Genomic DNA, 15,121 nt, shown 5'->3' with positions numbered 1-15,121 from the left:
TCACTTGCTGTGGTCACCGCTGCGCTGGCTGCTCAGGGCAATGGCCAATGCGCGCGCTGCGCTTCGCAGTCCCCGCGAGGCTGGCAGGCAGAGGCTGCCCCGGGACTTGTCCCGAACTTCCTGCGCGTGGGCACTTGACAAGAAAGACTCCCCCGGGCGGGCGGGCGGACGGGGCCCTCGCGGCTGCATTGCGGTGGCGGTTGTGGGCGCAAGAGTTCAAGTCTGAGCCGGCCGGCGGTGGCGGCCAGGACCGCGCCTGGTGGATGGCGCCGCCCAGCCCCAGCGCGGGGAGCCAGCCGAGAGCCGCCCGCGCAGGCTGAGCCAACACGTGTGTGCAGGGAGCGCGTTTCCAAATTGTATTTCTTTCAATGTATTGGATGAGACGCAATGAGACCGACTTTTTTTTTAAGATGTATTTATCTCTTTGAACGAGTTCGAGGCAGAGAGAGGTGTCTTCCATCGGCCGGTTCACTGCCCCCAGGGCCCACGGCGGCTGCGCGCGACCCCATGGCCGAATGACCCCACCAGGCCTCCCCTCCGAGGGTCTCCGCACCTCTCAGTACTGTGTCCTTAGAGACCGAGCTCCCAGAACGTGAGCCTTTGTGGTGCAAAGCCTAGCGCGCAAAGTTCTAGGTTCTGCTGTGGAGGATCGCTTGGGAGCAGGGCAGAGGCTGCCCGGCCCCCTCCCCTTTACCTGATGCCTGCGGCTCCCTCCCGGGCCCGGCACAGCGTTTGAGAAAGAGGCTTGAGCCCAGCGTGCCCACGCCACAAGGGCCTGAGCTTCTGAGGCCCATGGGGTCTCCCTGGGGTCCTTGCCTCTGGAGTAACCTGCTCCCTCCCTTCCTCCCCAGACCTGGTTTAAAAATCAGCGCGCCCAGCAAAGAAAACTGCAGCGAAAGGGCCAGCCCCGCCAGCCCAGCGAGTCCACACCTCAGCCTCCTCCTCCGCCTCCGCTGCCACCACCGCTGCTGCTGCCACTGCCGCCGCCGCCGCCGCCGCCGCCGCCGCCAACATGCTCGGAGCTCAGCGCGCCTGCGGAGGAAGAGCAGGGCCCCGGGGGCTCCCAGGCGCAGGGCCCCGAGGCTGCCGAGGACCCGCTGCCCGCCGATCTGCACAACATCCATCTGGACTCCTCTGCGCCCTGGGCTTCGCTGCCTCATGACATCGGGGAGCTCGTGCGCATGTACCGCTTGTTCCATGACGACGAGCCCGACGACTAGCAGAGATCTGAACCCCCAGACTTCAAGGGCCGAATTTTTTCCAGTCCTAGAAAAAAGAAAAAGGACGAAGCAGTCTGTAGGAGCCCCTGCCGGCGACCTGGAGACAGCCCTGGAGGGACCACTCCTCTGCCTTGTTCTTTACAAAAGCAAATGTGCTGGGAGTTTGGGGGGCTCTCTGGGCTGGTCCGAGGCATCACAGCCTGGAGGCTGGTTTTCTGTAGTGTGTGGACGTTTTGTAATGGTGAACTTAGATACTTGTGAAGTGCCCCAAGAAGACGATTTATGGGGTTCCTGAGGGCAGTCAGGCGGGCCTGGCGACCTGGCCGCGGCCTTGGCCCCCAGCCGCCACCAGAGTCCGGGGTCGCCGCCACCGTGGAGCGCCAGGGGGCGCCATCGTAGACAACGCGAAATCCAGGGCCGCAAGGGCGTGGTGGCCACGTTCGTGGGCTGCCGTCCTCCGCGTGCTCTCGGGCGGTGGGTGGGCAGCGGGCCTCCCCGGGCCACGCACGAGGGGACGGGCCTGAGACTCGGGCGCCCGGACCCGCTTTCCAGTGGTCAAGTTCTCCCAGAGTTCTCGCCTCTGCTTCCCGCAGGTCGCTAGGCGCCTCAGGCCCGCCCCCTTGCTCTTACTGTCCAATCAGGAGCGAGGGAGGGATTCCTTCGGGCTCCAGCAGGGCAGGGATATTTTTTTCTTTTTTCTTTGTTTGAAGGCAGAGTTCAGAGCGGTAGAGTTAGTGATGAGATAGAGGTAGAGAGAGATACAGAGAGATAGAGATAGGGATAGAGAGGTAGAGAGAGATACATAGTGATAGAGAGAGAGAGAGAGAGAGAGAGAGAGAGAGAGAGAGGCCTGCAGTGCCTGCATCCCGTAGGGGCCCCGGTCTTCCGATTCAGCTTTCTGCTATGGCTGGGAAGCAGTAGAGGATTTGCCCAAGTCCTCGGGCAGGGCCCTGGGCCTGTGTGTGTAGGAGACCCAGACCCAGACCCAGAAGAAGCTCCGGATCCAGGCTTCGGAACAGCTCAGCTCTGGCTGTTGTGGCCATTTGGGGAGTGAAACAGCGAGTGCAAGACCTCTCTCTCCCTCTCTGGAACTCTGCCTTTCAAATCAATCAACATATCTGTAATAAAAAGTGTTTTTTAAAAGGATTGATTTTCTTGTTACCACCACAGTCACGCTAATTAACATACCACCTCCTCGCTTTCTTCGGATTTTTTTTTTTAGAAAGTTGATTGTATTTTCGTTTTTAAAGATTTTATTTATTGGGGACGGCTCTTTCGCACAGCGGGTTAAAGCCCCAGCCTGCATCGCCAACAGCCCATATGGGCACTGATCTTTCTTTCTTTCTTTTTTTAACTTTTATTTAACAAATCTAAATTTCCAAAGTACAGCTTATAGATTACCGTGGCTTTTTCCCCCCATAGCTTGCCTCCTTCCCGCAATCCAATCCTCCCATCTCCCGCTCCCTCTCCCATTCCATTCACATCAAGATTCATTTTCAATTATCTTTATATACAGAAGATCAATATAGTATATAGTAAGTAAAGATTTCAACTGTTTGCACCCACACAGAAACACAAAGCGTCAAGTACTGTTTGAGTACTGGTTATAGGAAGAATTCACATTTTACAACACGTTAAGGGCAGAGATCCTACATGAGGAGGAAGTGCACAGTGACTCCTGTTGTTGACTAAGAAATTGACACTCTTGTTTCTGGGGTCAGTAATCACCCTAGGCTATTGAGTTGCCTAGGTTAGGGAAGCCTTTTGAGTTTGCCAACTCCCATCTTATTTAGACAAGGTCATAGTCAAAGTGGAAATTCCCTTCAGAGAAGGGTACCTCCTCCTTTGATGGCATGTTCTTTCCACTGGGATCTCTCTCACTCGCAGAGATCTTTCATTTAGGTTTTTTTTTTTTTTTTTCCAGAGTGTCTTGGCTTTCCATGCCTAAAATACTCTCATGGGCTCTTCAGCCGGATCCGAACATCTTAAGGGCTGATTCCGAGGTAAATTGGCATCTGTTAATCCCATGTATCTGATAAGCTCTTCAAGTGCTAATCTGTCAATCTGGTCTAGGGTGTGACTTAATACCGTCAGGAGTTGGCTCTGTTCTAGAAAGGAGCCGTCCGGGTGGCAGGGGGCAGACAAACACAGACGCTGGAGAAGAAGCAGCTTCGGAAATACTGCCGGTCCGAGTCGTGATGTCGAGTGAGCAAGTGGCCGAGGCGGGTGGGCGAGAGGTTGGCTGTGCAGGGCTTGCTTGGTGGTAGGCCAAGCCATGCCGGCACCAGGTTGGCCGATGGCGGGATCGCTGGCTTATAGCAATGGAGCAAACAGGAGCACAGTTTGCTACTGGGCTCCCGCCAGCAGTGAGTGAGTGTCCGTCGTCTCTCCCATCCTTTTGGATGCCCGTGACTGGCATACAGTTAACACGGCAGCCAGTTGGGTCTCCCATAATCTCTGGTCTGTGACGCACTTCCCAAGCCATCGAGGGGACAGGGCTGCATCACTGTTTTAGACACCATTCTGCTTCCTCTTGAATGCTCATTGCCTGTTTCTGACCTTTCTCATTTTAAAGAACTGTGCGTTTCGTTTTTGGCTGTTTTGTAGAGTATCTTTGTTGTCTCCCAGAAACTCTGATGTTGGTTGCACAGAAAACCTTCCAGTCTTGAAAACTGTGTTTTCCATTTGCTTAGCAGTTTCACTGTTCAGATCTTTTAAATGTTTATGTGACACAGGGTGGAAATTGATTTTAAACCATTTGATTGGGGAACAACTGTTTGGAAACCTAAGCAGATAAGAGGTCTTCACAAAGTGTGTGGGAAACTAGGGGTGAAGCAAAAGTGATGGGGACAGTGGCCGTGGCTCACTCAGTTAATCTTCTGCCTGTGGCGCTGGCATCCCATATAGGTGCTGGGTCCTAGTCCTGGTTGCTCCTCTTCCAGTCCAGCTCTCTGCTGTGGCCCAGGAAGGCAGTGGAAGATGGCCCAGGTGCTTGGGCCCTGCACCCGCATGGGAGACCAGGAGGAAGCACCTGGCTCCTGGCTTCAGATCGGCACAGCGCGAAGGCCGGCTGTATTGGTCATTAGGGGAGCGGGGGTGAACCAACGGAAGGAAGACCTTTCTCTCTGTTTCTCTCTCACTGTCCAACTCTGCCCGTCTAAATATAAAAAGAAAAGAAAAAGTTATGCATGGCTTTCAAAAAATTGTTTTTTGCACCAGAATGAACCCATTTTTTGACTCATTTTTTCCATGCATTTCTTAGTCTCTCTGTATTTTCTCATGTTTTCCTTTGCATTGGAACAACCTAGTGTAGAGTGCATTTCTTGTCTGGAGACACAGATACAATCTTTCTCTTTTAAAAAGTTTTGTTTAAAGTGTTCGTTGATGGGGCCGGCGCTGTGGTGCAGTGGGTTAAAGCCCTGGCTGGAAGTGCAGGCATCCCATATGGGCTCCGGTTCAAGTCCAGGCTGCTCCTCTTCTGATCCCGCTCTCTGGCATGGCCTGGGAAAGCAGGAAAAGATGGGCCCCTGCACCCACATGGGAGACCGGGAAGAAGCTCCTGGCTCCTGCCTTTGGATTGGCACAGCTCATGTCATTGTGGCCAGTTGGGGAGTGAACCAGTGGATGGAAAACTCTCTCTCTCTCTGTCTCTGTCTCTCTCTCTCTCTCTGTCTCTCCTTCTTTCTCTGTGTAACTCTGACCATCAAATAAATGAATAGACCTTTTTTTTCTTTTAAAAAAAAAGAAAGTATATCCTTGAATGCAAGTTTTATAATAAAAATAAGCTCTCCCACATGGGTGCAGGGGTGCTATCTTTTGGCTGTTGTCTGCTGCTTCCCTAGGCACATGAGCAGGGAGCTGCATAGGCAGCGGAGCAGCTGGGCCTTGTCCCAGTGTCCATATGGGACGCCAGTGTTGCCAGTGGTGGGTTTTACCCACTCTGCCACAATGCCAGGCGCCTTCTGAAAATGAAAAAAATTTACTTTGTATGTGTATTTGCTTGGGTAGCTGCAATGGCCAAGGGCTGGTGCAATCCAAAGCCAGGAGCCGGGAGCTCCATCTGGGTCTTCCATGTGGGTGTGGGGGCCTGAGTACTTGGGCCATCTTCTACTGCTTTCCCAGGTGCACTTGCAGGGAGCTGGGTGGGAAGTGGAGCAGCCGGGACTCCAACTGGGACTCTGGGATAGGAACCCAGCATTGCAAGGCCTCCCAGGGGCCGGCCCCAGTGGCTGCACTCTAACCACGCACATGTGCTTCTGGCCTCCTTCTCCTCTGCCTGCGGCTCTTTCTCCATCTCTTTCCAACCCCTCCATGGCTGAGGGCTTCCTCCAAAGCCCTATGCAGTTTTTCTCTCTCTCTGACTCTCTCTCTGTCTTTCCCATGAGCTGGGAGAAAACTGCGAGCTTGGCACTTGCCTTCACAGGGTGTGGGTGTGGGTGTGTATGAATGTATGTATGTGTATGTATGTGTGTGTTTGTCTGTGTGTGTCTTGTTTGTGTTTGTGTGTGGGTTTGTATATATGTTTGCATATGTGTGTATGTACATGTGTGTATCTTTCTGTGTGTGTCTGTATGTGTCTGTCTTTGTGTTAGTGTGTGGGTTCTTATGTATGTATGTGTGTGTATGTATGTATGTATGTATGTCGTGGGTGTGTGGGTGTGTATGTATGAGTATGTATGTGTGTGTGACTTTCTGTGTCTGTGTCTTACTGTGTGTGTGGGTTTGTATTTATGTATGTATGTGTGTGTGTGTGTGTGTGTGTGGCAGCAGGACATCTTCCCCTCGTGAAGCTCAAGCTCACGGCGAAAATGCATGACCATGAGATCAGGCTCTGCCTTCCTCGGTGCATTTTCCAAAATTCCTTTGGGAGACCCAGGCAAAGAGGAGAGACCCCGAGAGCGCTGCTGTCTACCGGCTCGCTCCCGAAATGCATGCAGTGGCTGCTGGAGCCAAAGCCGGCATCAGGATGGCCAATGGATTCTTTCTGAAAGCAAACCAAAGCCCTTTGTTCCTGTTCCCTCTGCAGCGCCCAGGTGTGCTCGCCGCAGCCGCACAGACTTTACCCCCGAGCAGTTGGGGATGTTGAAAGCTGTTTTCGAAACGACCCCCTGTCCTGACTGGGAGAAGATACAAGAGTTAGCGGCAAAGCTATGTTTGGATGAGTGTGTGATCAAGGTATGTCCCGAGCCCTATGCCCTCCGTGCCATGCACTCACTCGCTTGCAGTCACTGCTGTGCTGGCCGCTCAGGGCAGTCGCCAATGCACGCGCTTTGCAGTCCCTGCGAAGCTGGCAGGCAGAGGCTGGCGCGGGGCTGGTCCCGAAGTCCCTGCGGGTGGGCCCTTGACAAGATAGACTGCCCCTGGCGCTCGCGGCTGCCTTGGGGCAGAAGAGTTCAAGTGTGAGCAGGTGGCCAGGACTATGCCTGGTGGATGGCTCCGCCCAGCCCGCGGGAGCCAGCCAAGGGCCGCCCGCGCAGGCCAGGCGGAGCGAACACGTGTGTGCGGGGAGCGCGTTTCCAAAGTGTATTTCTTTCAATGTATTGTGTGAGAGGCAATGAGACAGAATTTCTTTTTTAAGATTTATTTATTATTTATTTGAAAGAGTTTGAGGCTGCTTAGACCCCATGGCCGAATGACCCCACCAGGCCTCCCCTCCGAGGGTCTCCGCACCTCTCAGTACTGTGTCCTTAGAGACCGAGCTCCCAGAACGTGAGCCTTTGTGGTGCAAAGCCTAGCGCGCAAAATTCTAAGTTCTGCAGCGGAGGATCGCTTGGGAGCAGGGCAGAGGCTGCCCGGCCCCCTCCCCTTTACCTGATGCCAGCGGCTCCCTCCCAGGCCCGGCACAGCGTTTGAGAAAGAGGCTTGAGCCCAGCGTGCCCACGCCACAAGGGCCCCGAGCTTCTGAGGCCCATGGGGTCTCCCTGGGGTCCTTGCCCCTGGAGTAACCTGTTCCCTCCCTTCCTCCCCAGACCTGGTTTAAAAATCAGCGCGCCAAGCAAAGAAAACTGCAGCGAAAGGGCCAGCCCTGGCAGCCCGGCGAGTCCCCACCACCACCAGGTTCAGAGCTCAGCGCACCTTCGCAGGAAGATCACGGCCCTGAGAGCTCCCAGGCGCATGGCCCCGAGGCTGCCGAAGACCCGCTGCCCGCCGATCTGCAAAATATCCATCTGGACTCCTCAGCGCCCTGGGCTTCGTTGCCCCATGACATCGGGGAGCTGGTGCGCATGTACGGCTTGTTCGATGACGACGAGCCCGACGACTAGCAGATATCTGAACCCCCAGACTTCAAGGGCCAAATTTTCCCAGTCCTAGAAAAAAGAAAGAAGAAAAAAAGAATGAAGCATGTAGGAGCCCCTGCCGGCGACCTGGAGACAGCCCTGAAGGGACCACTCCTCTGCCTCATTCTTTGCAAAACTAAACGTGTTGGGATTTTGGGGAGATCTCTGGGCTGGTCGGAGGCATCACAGCCTGGAGGTTGGTTTTCTGTAGATTGTGGACGTTTTGTAGTGGTGAACTTAGATGTTTTTGAAGTGCTTAAAGAAGAGGATTTATGGGGTTCCTGAGGGCAGTCAGGTGGGCCTGGTGACCTGGCCGCGACCTTGGCCCCCAGCTGCCACCAGAGAGTCCGGGGTCGCCGCCACCGTGGAGCGCCAGGGGGCGCCATCGTAGACAACGCGCAAGCCAGGGCCGCGGCTGGAACTCTGCCTTTCCAATCCATCAACACCTCTGTACCAAAAAGTGTTTTTTGAAAAGATTGATTTTCTTGTTACCACCACAGTCACGCTAATTAACATACCACCTCCTCGCTTTCTTAGGATGTTTTTGCAGAATGATGATTGTCTTTTCATTTTTAAAGATTGGATTGATTGGGGCCGGCGCTGTAGCACAGCGGGTTCAACCTCCAGCCTGCAGCGCCAACAGCCCATATGGGCACTGGTCTTTCCAATAAAATAAAGTAAAATAAAATAACATAAATCGTTGTTTGAGGATGTTGTTATTGAATTCTTGGAGAGGTAGAGCTGCAGACAGTGAGAAGAAGAGACAGGGAGAAAGGTCTGCCTTCCGTTGCTTCACGCCCCAAATGGCCACAAGGGTCAGAGCTGTGCCAATGGGGAGCCGGGAGCCAGGGGCTGGGGTTCACCTCTTCAAGCGGCACATCTGTCAATCAGGTCTAGGGTGTGACTTAGGGAGGGTCCATCAAAGACTTCATACCATGCCAAGTTGGCTTCCTTCTCTAAAGGAGCCATCCTTTAGCCAGGCGGGCGGGCGGGCCGGCGGGCAGGCGGGCGGCAAGGGGCAGACAAGCGCAGACGCTGGAGAAGCAGCAGCTTCGGAAATACTGCCGGTCCGCGTCCTGATGTCGAGTGAGCAAGTGGCCGAGGCGGGTGGGCGAGAGGTTGGCTGTGCAGGGCTTGCTTGGTGGTAGGCCAAGCCATGCCGGCACCGGCTTGGCCGTTGGCGGGATCGCTGGCTTCTGGCAATGGAGCAAACAGGAGCACAGTTTGCTGCAGGGCTCCCGCCAGCAGTGAGCGAGTGTCCGTCGTCTCTCCCATCCTTTGGGATGCCCGTGACTGTCATACAGTTCGCACGGCAGCCAGTGGGGTCTCCCGGAAACTCTGGTGTTGCTGGCACAGAAAACCTTGCAGTCTTTGGCTTGTGTTTTCCACTTGCTTCCGAGTTGCACTGTTCAGATATTTTAAATGTCCATGTGACACAGGGGTACTAGAAAAGTTCATGGAAATGGATTTTAAAACATTGACTTGGGCAAAAACTGTTTGGAATCCACCTATGCAGATGAGAGGTCTTCAGACAGTTCCTGGGAAAATAGGTAGGAAGAAAAAGTTATGCATGGCGTTCCAAAACATTCTTTTTGCCCCAGAATGAGCTCAGTTTTTGACTCCTATTTCCATGCATTTCTTAGTCTCTCTGTATTTTCTCCTATTTTCCTTTGCCTTGGAAAACCCTAGTGTAGAGTGCATTTCTTGTTTGGAGACACAGACACAATCTTTCTCTTTGAAAACCGTGTGTTGAAAGAGTGAGTTGATGGGGCCGGCGCTGTGGTGCAGTGGCTTAAAGCCCCGGCCTGAAGGGCAGGCATCCCATACGGGCGCCGCTTCGAGTCCGGGCGCCGCTTCGAGTCCCGGCTGCTCCTTTTCTGATCCAGCCCTCTGCTATGGCCTGGGAAAGCAGTAGAACCCAGCCCAAGTCCTTGGGCCCCTGCACCTGCATGGCAGACCCGGAAGAAGCTCCTGGCTCCTGCCTTTGCATTGGCACAGCTCGAGCCATTGTGGCCAGTTGGGGAGTAACTCTGACCTTCAAAGAAATGAATCGATCTTTTTTTTTTTTTTTCAAAAAAGAACAAAGAAAGAAAGAAAGTCTATCCTCGAATGTGAGTTTTATAATAAAAATGAGCTCTCCCACATGGGTGCAGGGGTCCCATCACTTGCGCCGTCCTCTGCTGCTTCCCTAGGCACATGAGCAGGGAGCTGCATAGGCAGTGGAGCAGCTGGGCCTTGCCCCAGTGTGCATATGGGACACCAGTGTTGCCAGTGGTGGGTTTTACCCACTCTGCCACAATGCCAGGCGCCTTCTGAAAATGAAAAAACATTTCCTTTGCATGTGTATTTGCATGGGTAGCTGCAATGGCCAAGGGCTGGTGCAATCCAAAGCCAGGAGCCGGGAGCTCCATCTGGGTCTCCCATGTGGGTTTGGGGGCCTGAGTACTTGGGCCATCTTCTACTGCTTTCCCAGGTGCACTTGCAGGGAGCTGGGTGGGAAGTGGAGCAGCCGGGACTCCAACTGGGACTCTGGGATAGGAACCCAGCATTGCAAGGCCTCCCAGGGGCCGGCCCCAGTGGCTGCACTCTAACCATGCACATGTGCTTCTGGCCTCCTTCTCCTCTGCCTGCGGCTCTTTCTCCATCTCTTTCCAACCCCTCCATGGCTGAGGGCTTCCTCCAAAGCCCTATGCAGTTTTTCTCTCTCTCTGTCTCTCTCTCTGTCTTTCCCATGAGCTGGGAGAAAACTGGGAGCTTGGCACATGCCTTCACAGGGTGTGGGTGCAGGTGTGGGTGTGGGTGTGGGTGTGAGTGTGTGGGTGTGTATGTATGCATGTATGTGCATTTAGGTATGTATGCGTGTGTGTGTGGGTGGATGTGTGTGTGTTTTTGTGTATGTATGTGTGTGTTTCTGTGTGTGTGTGTGTGTGTGTGTCAGCAGGACATCTTCCCCTCGTGAAGTTCAAGCTCACGTCGAAAATGCATGACCATGAGATCAGGCTCTGCCTTCCAGGGTGCATTTTCCAAAATTCCTTTGCGAGACCTTGGCAAAGAGGAAGAGACCCCGAGAGAGAGCGCTGGTGTCCCCCCGAGCAACCGGGCACCAGGTCACGCCCCAAATGTCTGCATCAGGAACTCCAATGGATTCTTGCTTCAAGCAAACCAAAGGCCTGTGTTGCTGTTCCCTCTGCAGTGCCCAGGTCCTCTCGCTGCAGCCGCACGGCCTTTACCCCCGACCAGCTGGGGATGCTGCAAGCTGTTTTAGAAACCAGCCGCTGCCCAGATTGGAGCCGAGTCCAAGAGTTAGCGCCCGAGCTTCATCTGGATGCGTATGTGATCCAGGTATGTCCTGAGCCCCGCGCCCTCCGCGCCGCGCACTCACTTGCTGTGGTCACCGCTGCGCTGGCTGCTCAGGGCAATGGCCAATGCGCGCGCTGCGCTTCGCAGTCCCCGCGAGGCTGGCAGGCAGAGGCTGCCCCGGGACTTGTCCCGAACTTCCTGCGCGTGGGCACTTGACAAGAAAGACTCCCCCGGGCGGGCGGGCGGACGGGGCCCTCGCGGCTGCATTGCGGTGGCGGTTGTGGGCGCAAGAGTTCAAGTCTGAGCCGGCCGGCGGTGGCGGCCAGGACCGCGCCTGGTGGATGGCGCCGCCCAGCCCCAGCGCGGGGAGCCAGCCGAGAGCCGCCCGCGCAGGCTGAGCCAACACGTGTGTGCAGGGAGCGCGTTTCCAAATTGTATTTCTTTCAATGTATTGGATGAGACGCAATGAGACCGACTTTTTTTTTAAGATGTATTTATCTCTTTGAACGAGTTCGAGGCAGAGAGAGGTGTCTTCCATCGGCCGGTTCACTGCCCCCAGGGCCCACGGCGGCTGCGCGCGACCCCATGGCCGAATGACCCCACCAGGCCTCCCCTCCGAGGGTCTCCGCACCTCTCAGTACTGTGTCCTTAGAGACCGAGCTCCCAGAACGTGAGCCTTTGTGGTGCAAAGCCTAGCGCGCAAAGTTCTAGGTTCTGCTGTGGAGGATCGCTTGGGAGCAGGGCAGAGGCTGCCCGGCCCCCTCCCCTTTACCTGATGCCTGCGGCTCCCTCCCGGGCCCGGCACAGCGTTTGAGAAAGAGGCTTGAGCCCAGCGTGCCCACGCCACAAGGGCCCCGAGCTTCTGAGGCCCATGGGGTCTCCCTGGGGTCCTTGCCTCTGGAGTAACCTGCTCCCTCCCTTCCTCCCCAGACCTGGTTTAAAAATCAGCGCGCCAAGCAAAGAAAACTGCAGCGAAAGGGCCAGCCCCGCCAGCCCAGCGAGTCCACACCTCAGCCTCCTCCTCCGCCTCCGCTGCCACCACCGCTGCTGCTGCCACTGCCGCCGCCGCCGCCGCCGCCGCCGCCGCCAACATGCTCGGAGCTCAGCGCGCCTGCGGAGGAAGAGCAGGGCCCCGGGGGCTCCCAGGCGCAGGGCCCCGAGGCTGCCGAGGACCCGCTGCCCGCAGATCTGCACAACATCCATCTGGACTCCTCTGCGCCCTGGGCTTCGCTGCCTCATGACATCGGGGAGCTCGTGCGCATGTACCGCTTGTTCCATGACGACGAGCCCGACGACTAGCAGAGATCTGAACCCCCAGACTTCAAGGGCCGAATTTTTTCCAGTCCTAGAAAAAAGAAAAAGGACGAAGCAGTCTGTAGGAGCCCCTGCCGGCGACCTGGAGACAGCCCTGGAGGGACCACTCCTCTGCCTTGTTCTTTACAAAAGCAAATGTGCTGGGAGTTTGGGGGGCTCTCTGGGCTGGTCCGAGGCATCACAGCCTGGAGGCTGGTTTTCTGTAGTGTGTGGACGTTTTGTAATGGTGAACTTAGATACTTGTGAAGTGCCCCAAGAAGACGATTTATGGGGTTCCTGAGGGCAGTCAGGCGGGCCTGGCGACCTGGCCGCGGCCTTGGCCCCCAGCCGCCACCAGAGTCCGGGGTCGCCGCCACCGTGGAGCGCCAGGGGGCGCCATCGTAGACAACGCGAAATCCAGGGCCGCAAGGGCGTGGTGGCCACGTTCGTGGGCTGCCGTCCTCCGCGTGCTCTCGGGCGGTGGGTGGGCAGCGGGCCTCCCCGGGCCACGCACGAGGGGACGGGCCTGAGACTCGGGCGCCCGGACCCGCTTTCCAGTGGTCAAGTTCTCCCAGAGTTCTCGCCTCTGCTTCCCGCAGGTCGCTAGGCGCCTCAGGCCCGCCCCCTTGCTCTTACTGTCCAATCAGGAGCGAGGGAGGGATTCCTTCGGGCTCCAGCAGGGCAGGGATATTTTTTTCTTTTTTCTTTGTTTGAAGGCAGAGTTCAGAGCGGTAGAGTTAGTGATGAGATAGAGGTAGAGAGAGATACAGAGAGATAGAGATAGGGATAGAGAGGTAGAGAGAGATACATAGTGATAGAGAGAGAGAGAGAGAGAGAGAGAGAGAGGCCTGCAGTGCCTGCATCCCGTAGGGGCCCCGGTCTTCCGATCCAGCTTTCTGCTATGGCTGGGAAGCAGTAGAGGATTTGCCCAAGTCCTCGGGCAGGGCCCTGGGCCTGTGTGTGTAGGAGACCCAGACCCAGACCCAGAAGAAGCTCCGGATCCAGGCTTCGGAACAGCTCAGCTCTGGCTGTTGTGGCCATTTGGGGAGTGAAACAGCGAGTGCAAGACCTCTCTCTCCCTCTCTGGAACTCTGCCTTTCAAATCAATCAACATATCTGTAATAAAAAGTGTTTTTTAAAAGGATTGATTTTCTTGTTACCACCACAGTCACGCTAATTAACATACCACCTCCTCGCTTTCTTCGGATTTTTTTTTTAGAAAGTTGATTGTATTTTCGTTTTTAAAGATTTTATTTATTGGGGACGGCTCTTTCGCACAGCGGGTTAAAGCCCCAGCCTGCATCGCCAACAGCCCATATGGGCACTGATCTTTCTTTCTTTCTTTTTTTAACTTTTATTTAACAAATCTAAATTTCCAAAGTACAGCTTATAGATTACCGTGGCTTTTCCCCCCCATAGCTTGCCTCCTTCCCGCAATCCAATCCTCCCATCTCCCGCTCCCTCTCCCATTCCATTCACATCAAGATTCATTTTCAATTATCTTTATATACAGAAGATCAATATAGTATATAGTAAGTAAAGATTTCAACTGTTTGCACCCACACAGAAACACAAAGCGTCAAGTACTGTTTGAGTACTGGTTATAGGAAGAATTCACATTTTACAACACGTTAAGGGCAGAGATCCTACATGAGGAGGAAGTGCACAGTGACTCCTGTTGTTGACTAAGAAATTGACACTCTTGTTTCTGGGGTCAGTAATCACCCTAGGCTATTGAGTTGCCTAGGTTAGGGAAGCCTTTTGAGTTTGCCAACTCCCATCTTATTTAGACAAGGTCATAGTCAAAGTGGAAATTCCCTTCAGAGAAGGGTACCTCCTCCTTTGATGGCATGTTCTTTCCACTGGGATCTCTCTCACTCGCAGAGATCTTTCATTTAGGTTTTTTTTTTTTTTTTTTCCAGAGTGTCTTGGCTTTCCATGCCTAAAATACTCTCATGGGCTCTTCAGCCGGATCCGAACATCTTAAGGGCTGATTCCGAGGTAAATTGGCATCTGTTAATCCCATGTATCTGATAAGCTCTTCAAGTGCTACATCTGTCAATCTGGTCTAGGGTGTGACTTAATACCGTCAGGAGTTGGCTCTGTTCTAGAAAGGAGCCGTCCGGGTGGCAGGGGGCAGACAAACACAGACGCTGGAGAAGAAGCAGCTTCGGAAATACTGCCGGTCCGAGTCGTGATGTCGAGTGAGCAAGTGGCCGAGGCGGGTGGGCGAGAGGTTGGCTGTGCAGGGCTTGCTTGGTGGTAGGCCAAGCCATGCCGGCACCAGGTTGGCCGATGGCGGGATCGCTGGCTTATAGCAATGGAGCAAACAGGAGCACAGTTTGCTACTGGGCTCCCGCCAGCAGTGAGTGAGTGTCCGTCGTCTCTCCCATCCTTTTGGATGCCCGTGACTGGCATACAGTTAACACGGCAGCCAGTTGGGTCTCCCATAATCTCTGGTCTGTGACGCACTTCCCAAGCCATCGAGGGGACAGGGCTGCATCACTGTTTTAGACACCATTCTGCTTCCTCTTGAATGCTCATTGCCTGTTTCTGACCTTTCTCATTTTAAAGAACTGTGCGTTTCGTTTTTGGCTGTTTTGTAGAGTATCTTTGTTGTCTCCCAGAAACTCTGATGTTGGTTGCACAGAAAACCTTCCAGTCTTGAAAACTGTGTTTTCCATTTGCTTAGCAGTTTCACTGTTCAGATCTTTTAAATGTTTATGTGACACAGGGTGGAAATTGATTTTAAACCATTTGATTGGGGAACAACTGTTTGGAAACCTAAGCAGATAAGAGGTCTTCACAAAGTGTGTGGGAAACTAGGGGTGAAGCAAAAGTGATGGGGACAGTGGCCGTGGCTCACTCAGTTAATCTTCTGCCTGTGGCGCTGGCATCCCATATAGGTGCTGGGTCCTAGTCCTGGTTGCTCCTCTTCCAGTCCAGCTCTCTGCTGTGGCCCAGGAAGGCAGTGGAAGATGGCCCAGGTGCTTGGGCCCTGCACCCGCATGGGAGACCAGGAGGAAGCAC

This window comes from Oryctolagus cuniculus, chromosome 18, assembly GCF_964237555.1.
Source record: "Oryctolagus cuniculus chromosome 18, mOryCun1.1, whole genome shotgun sequence".
Classification (NCBI taxonomy): domain Eukaryota; kingdom Metazoa; phylum Chordata; class Mammalia; order Lagomorpha; family Leporidae; genus Oryctolagus; species Oryctolagus cuniculus.
This window is presented reverse-complemented; position numbering follows the sequence as displayed.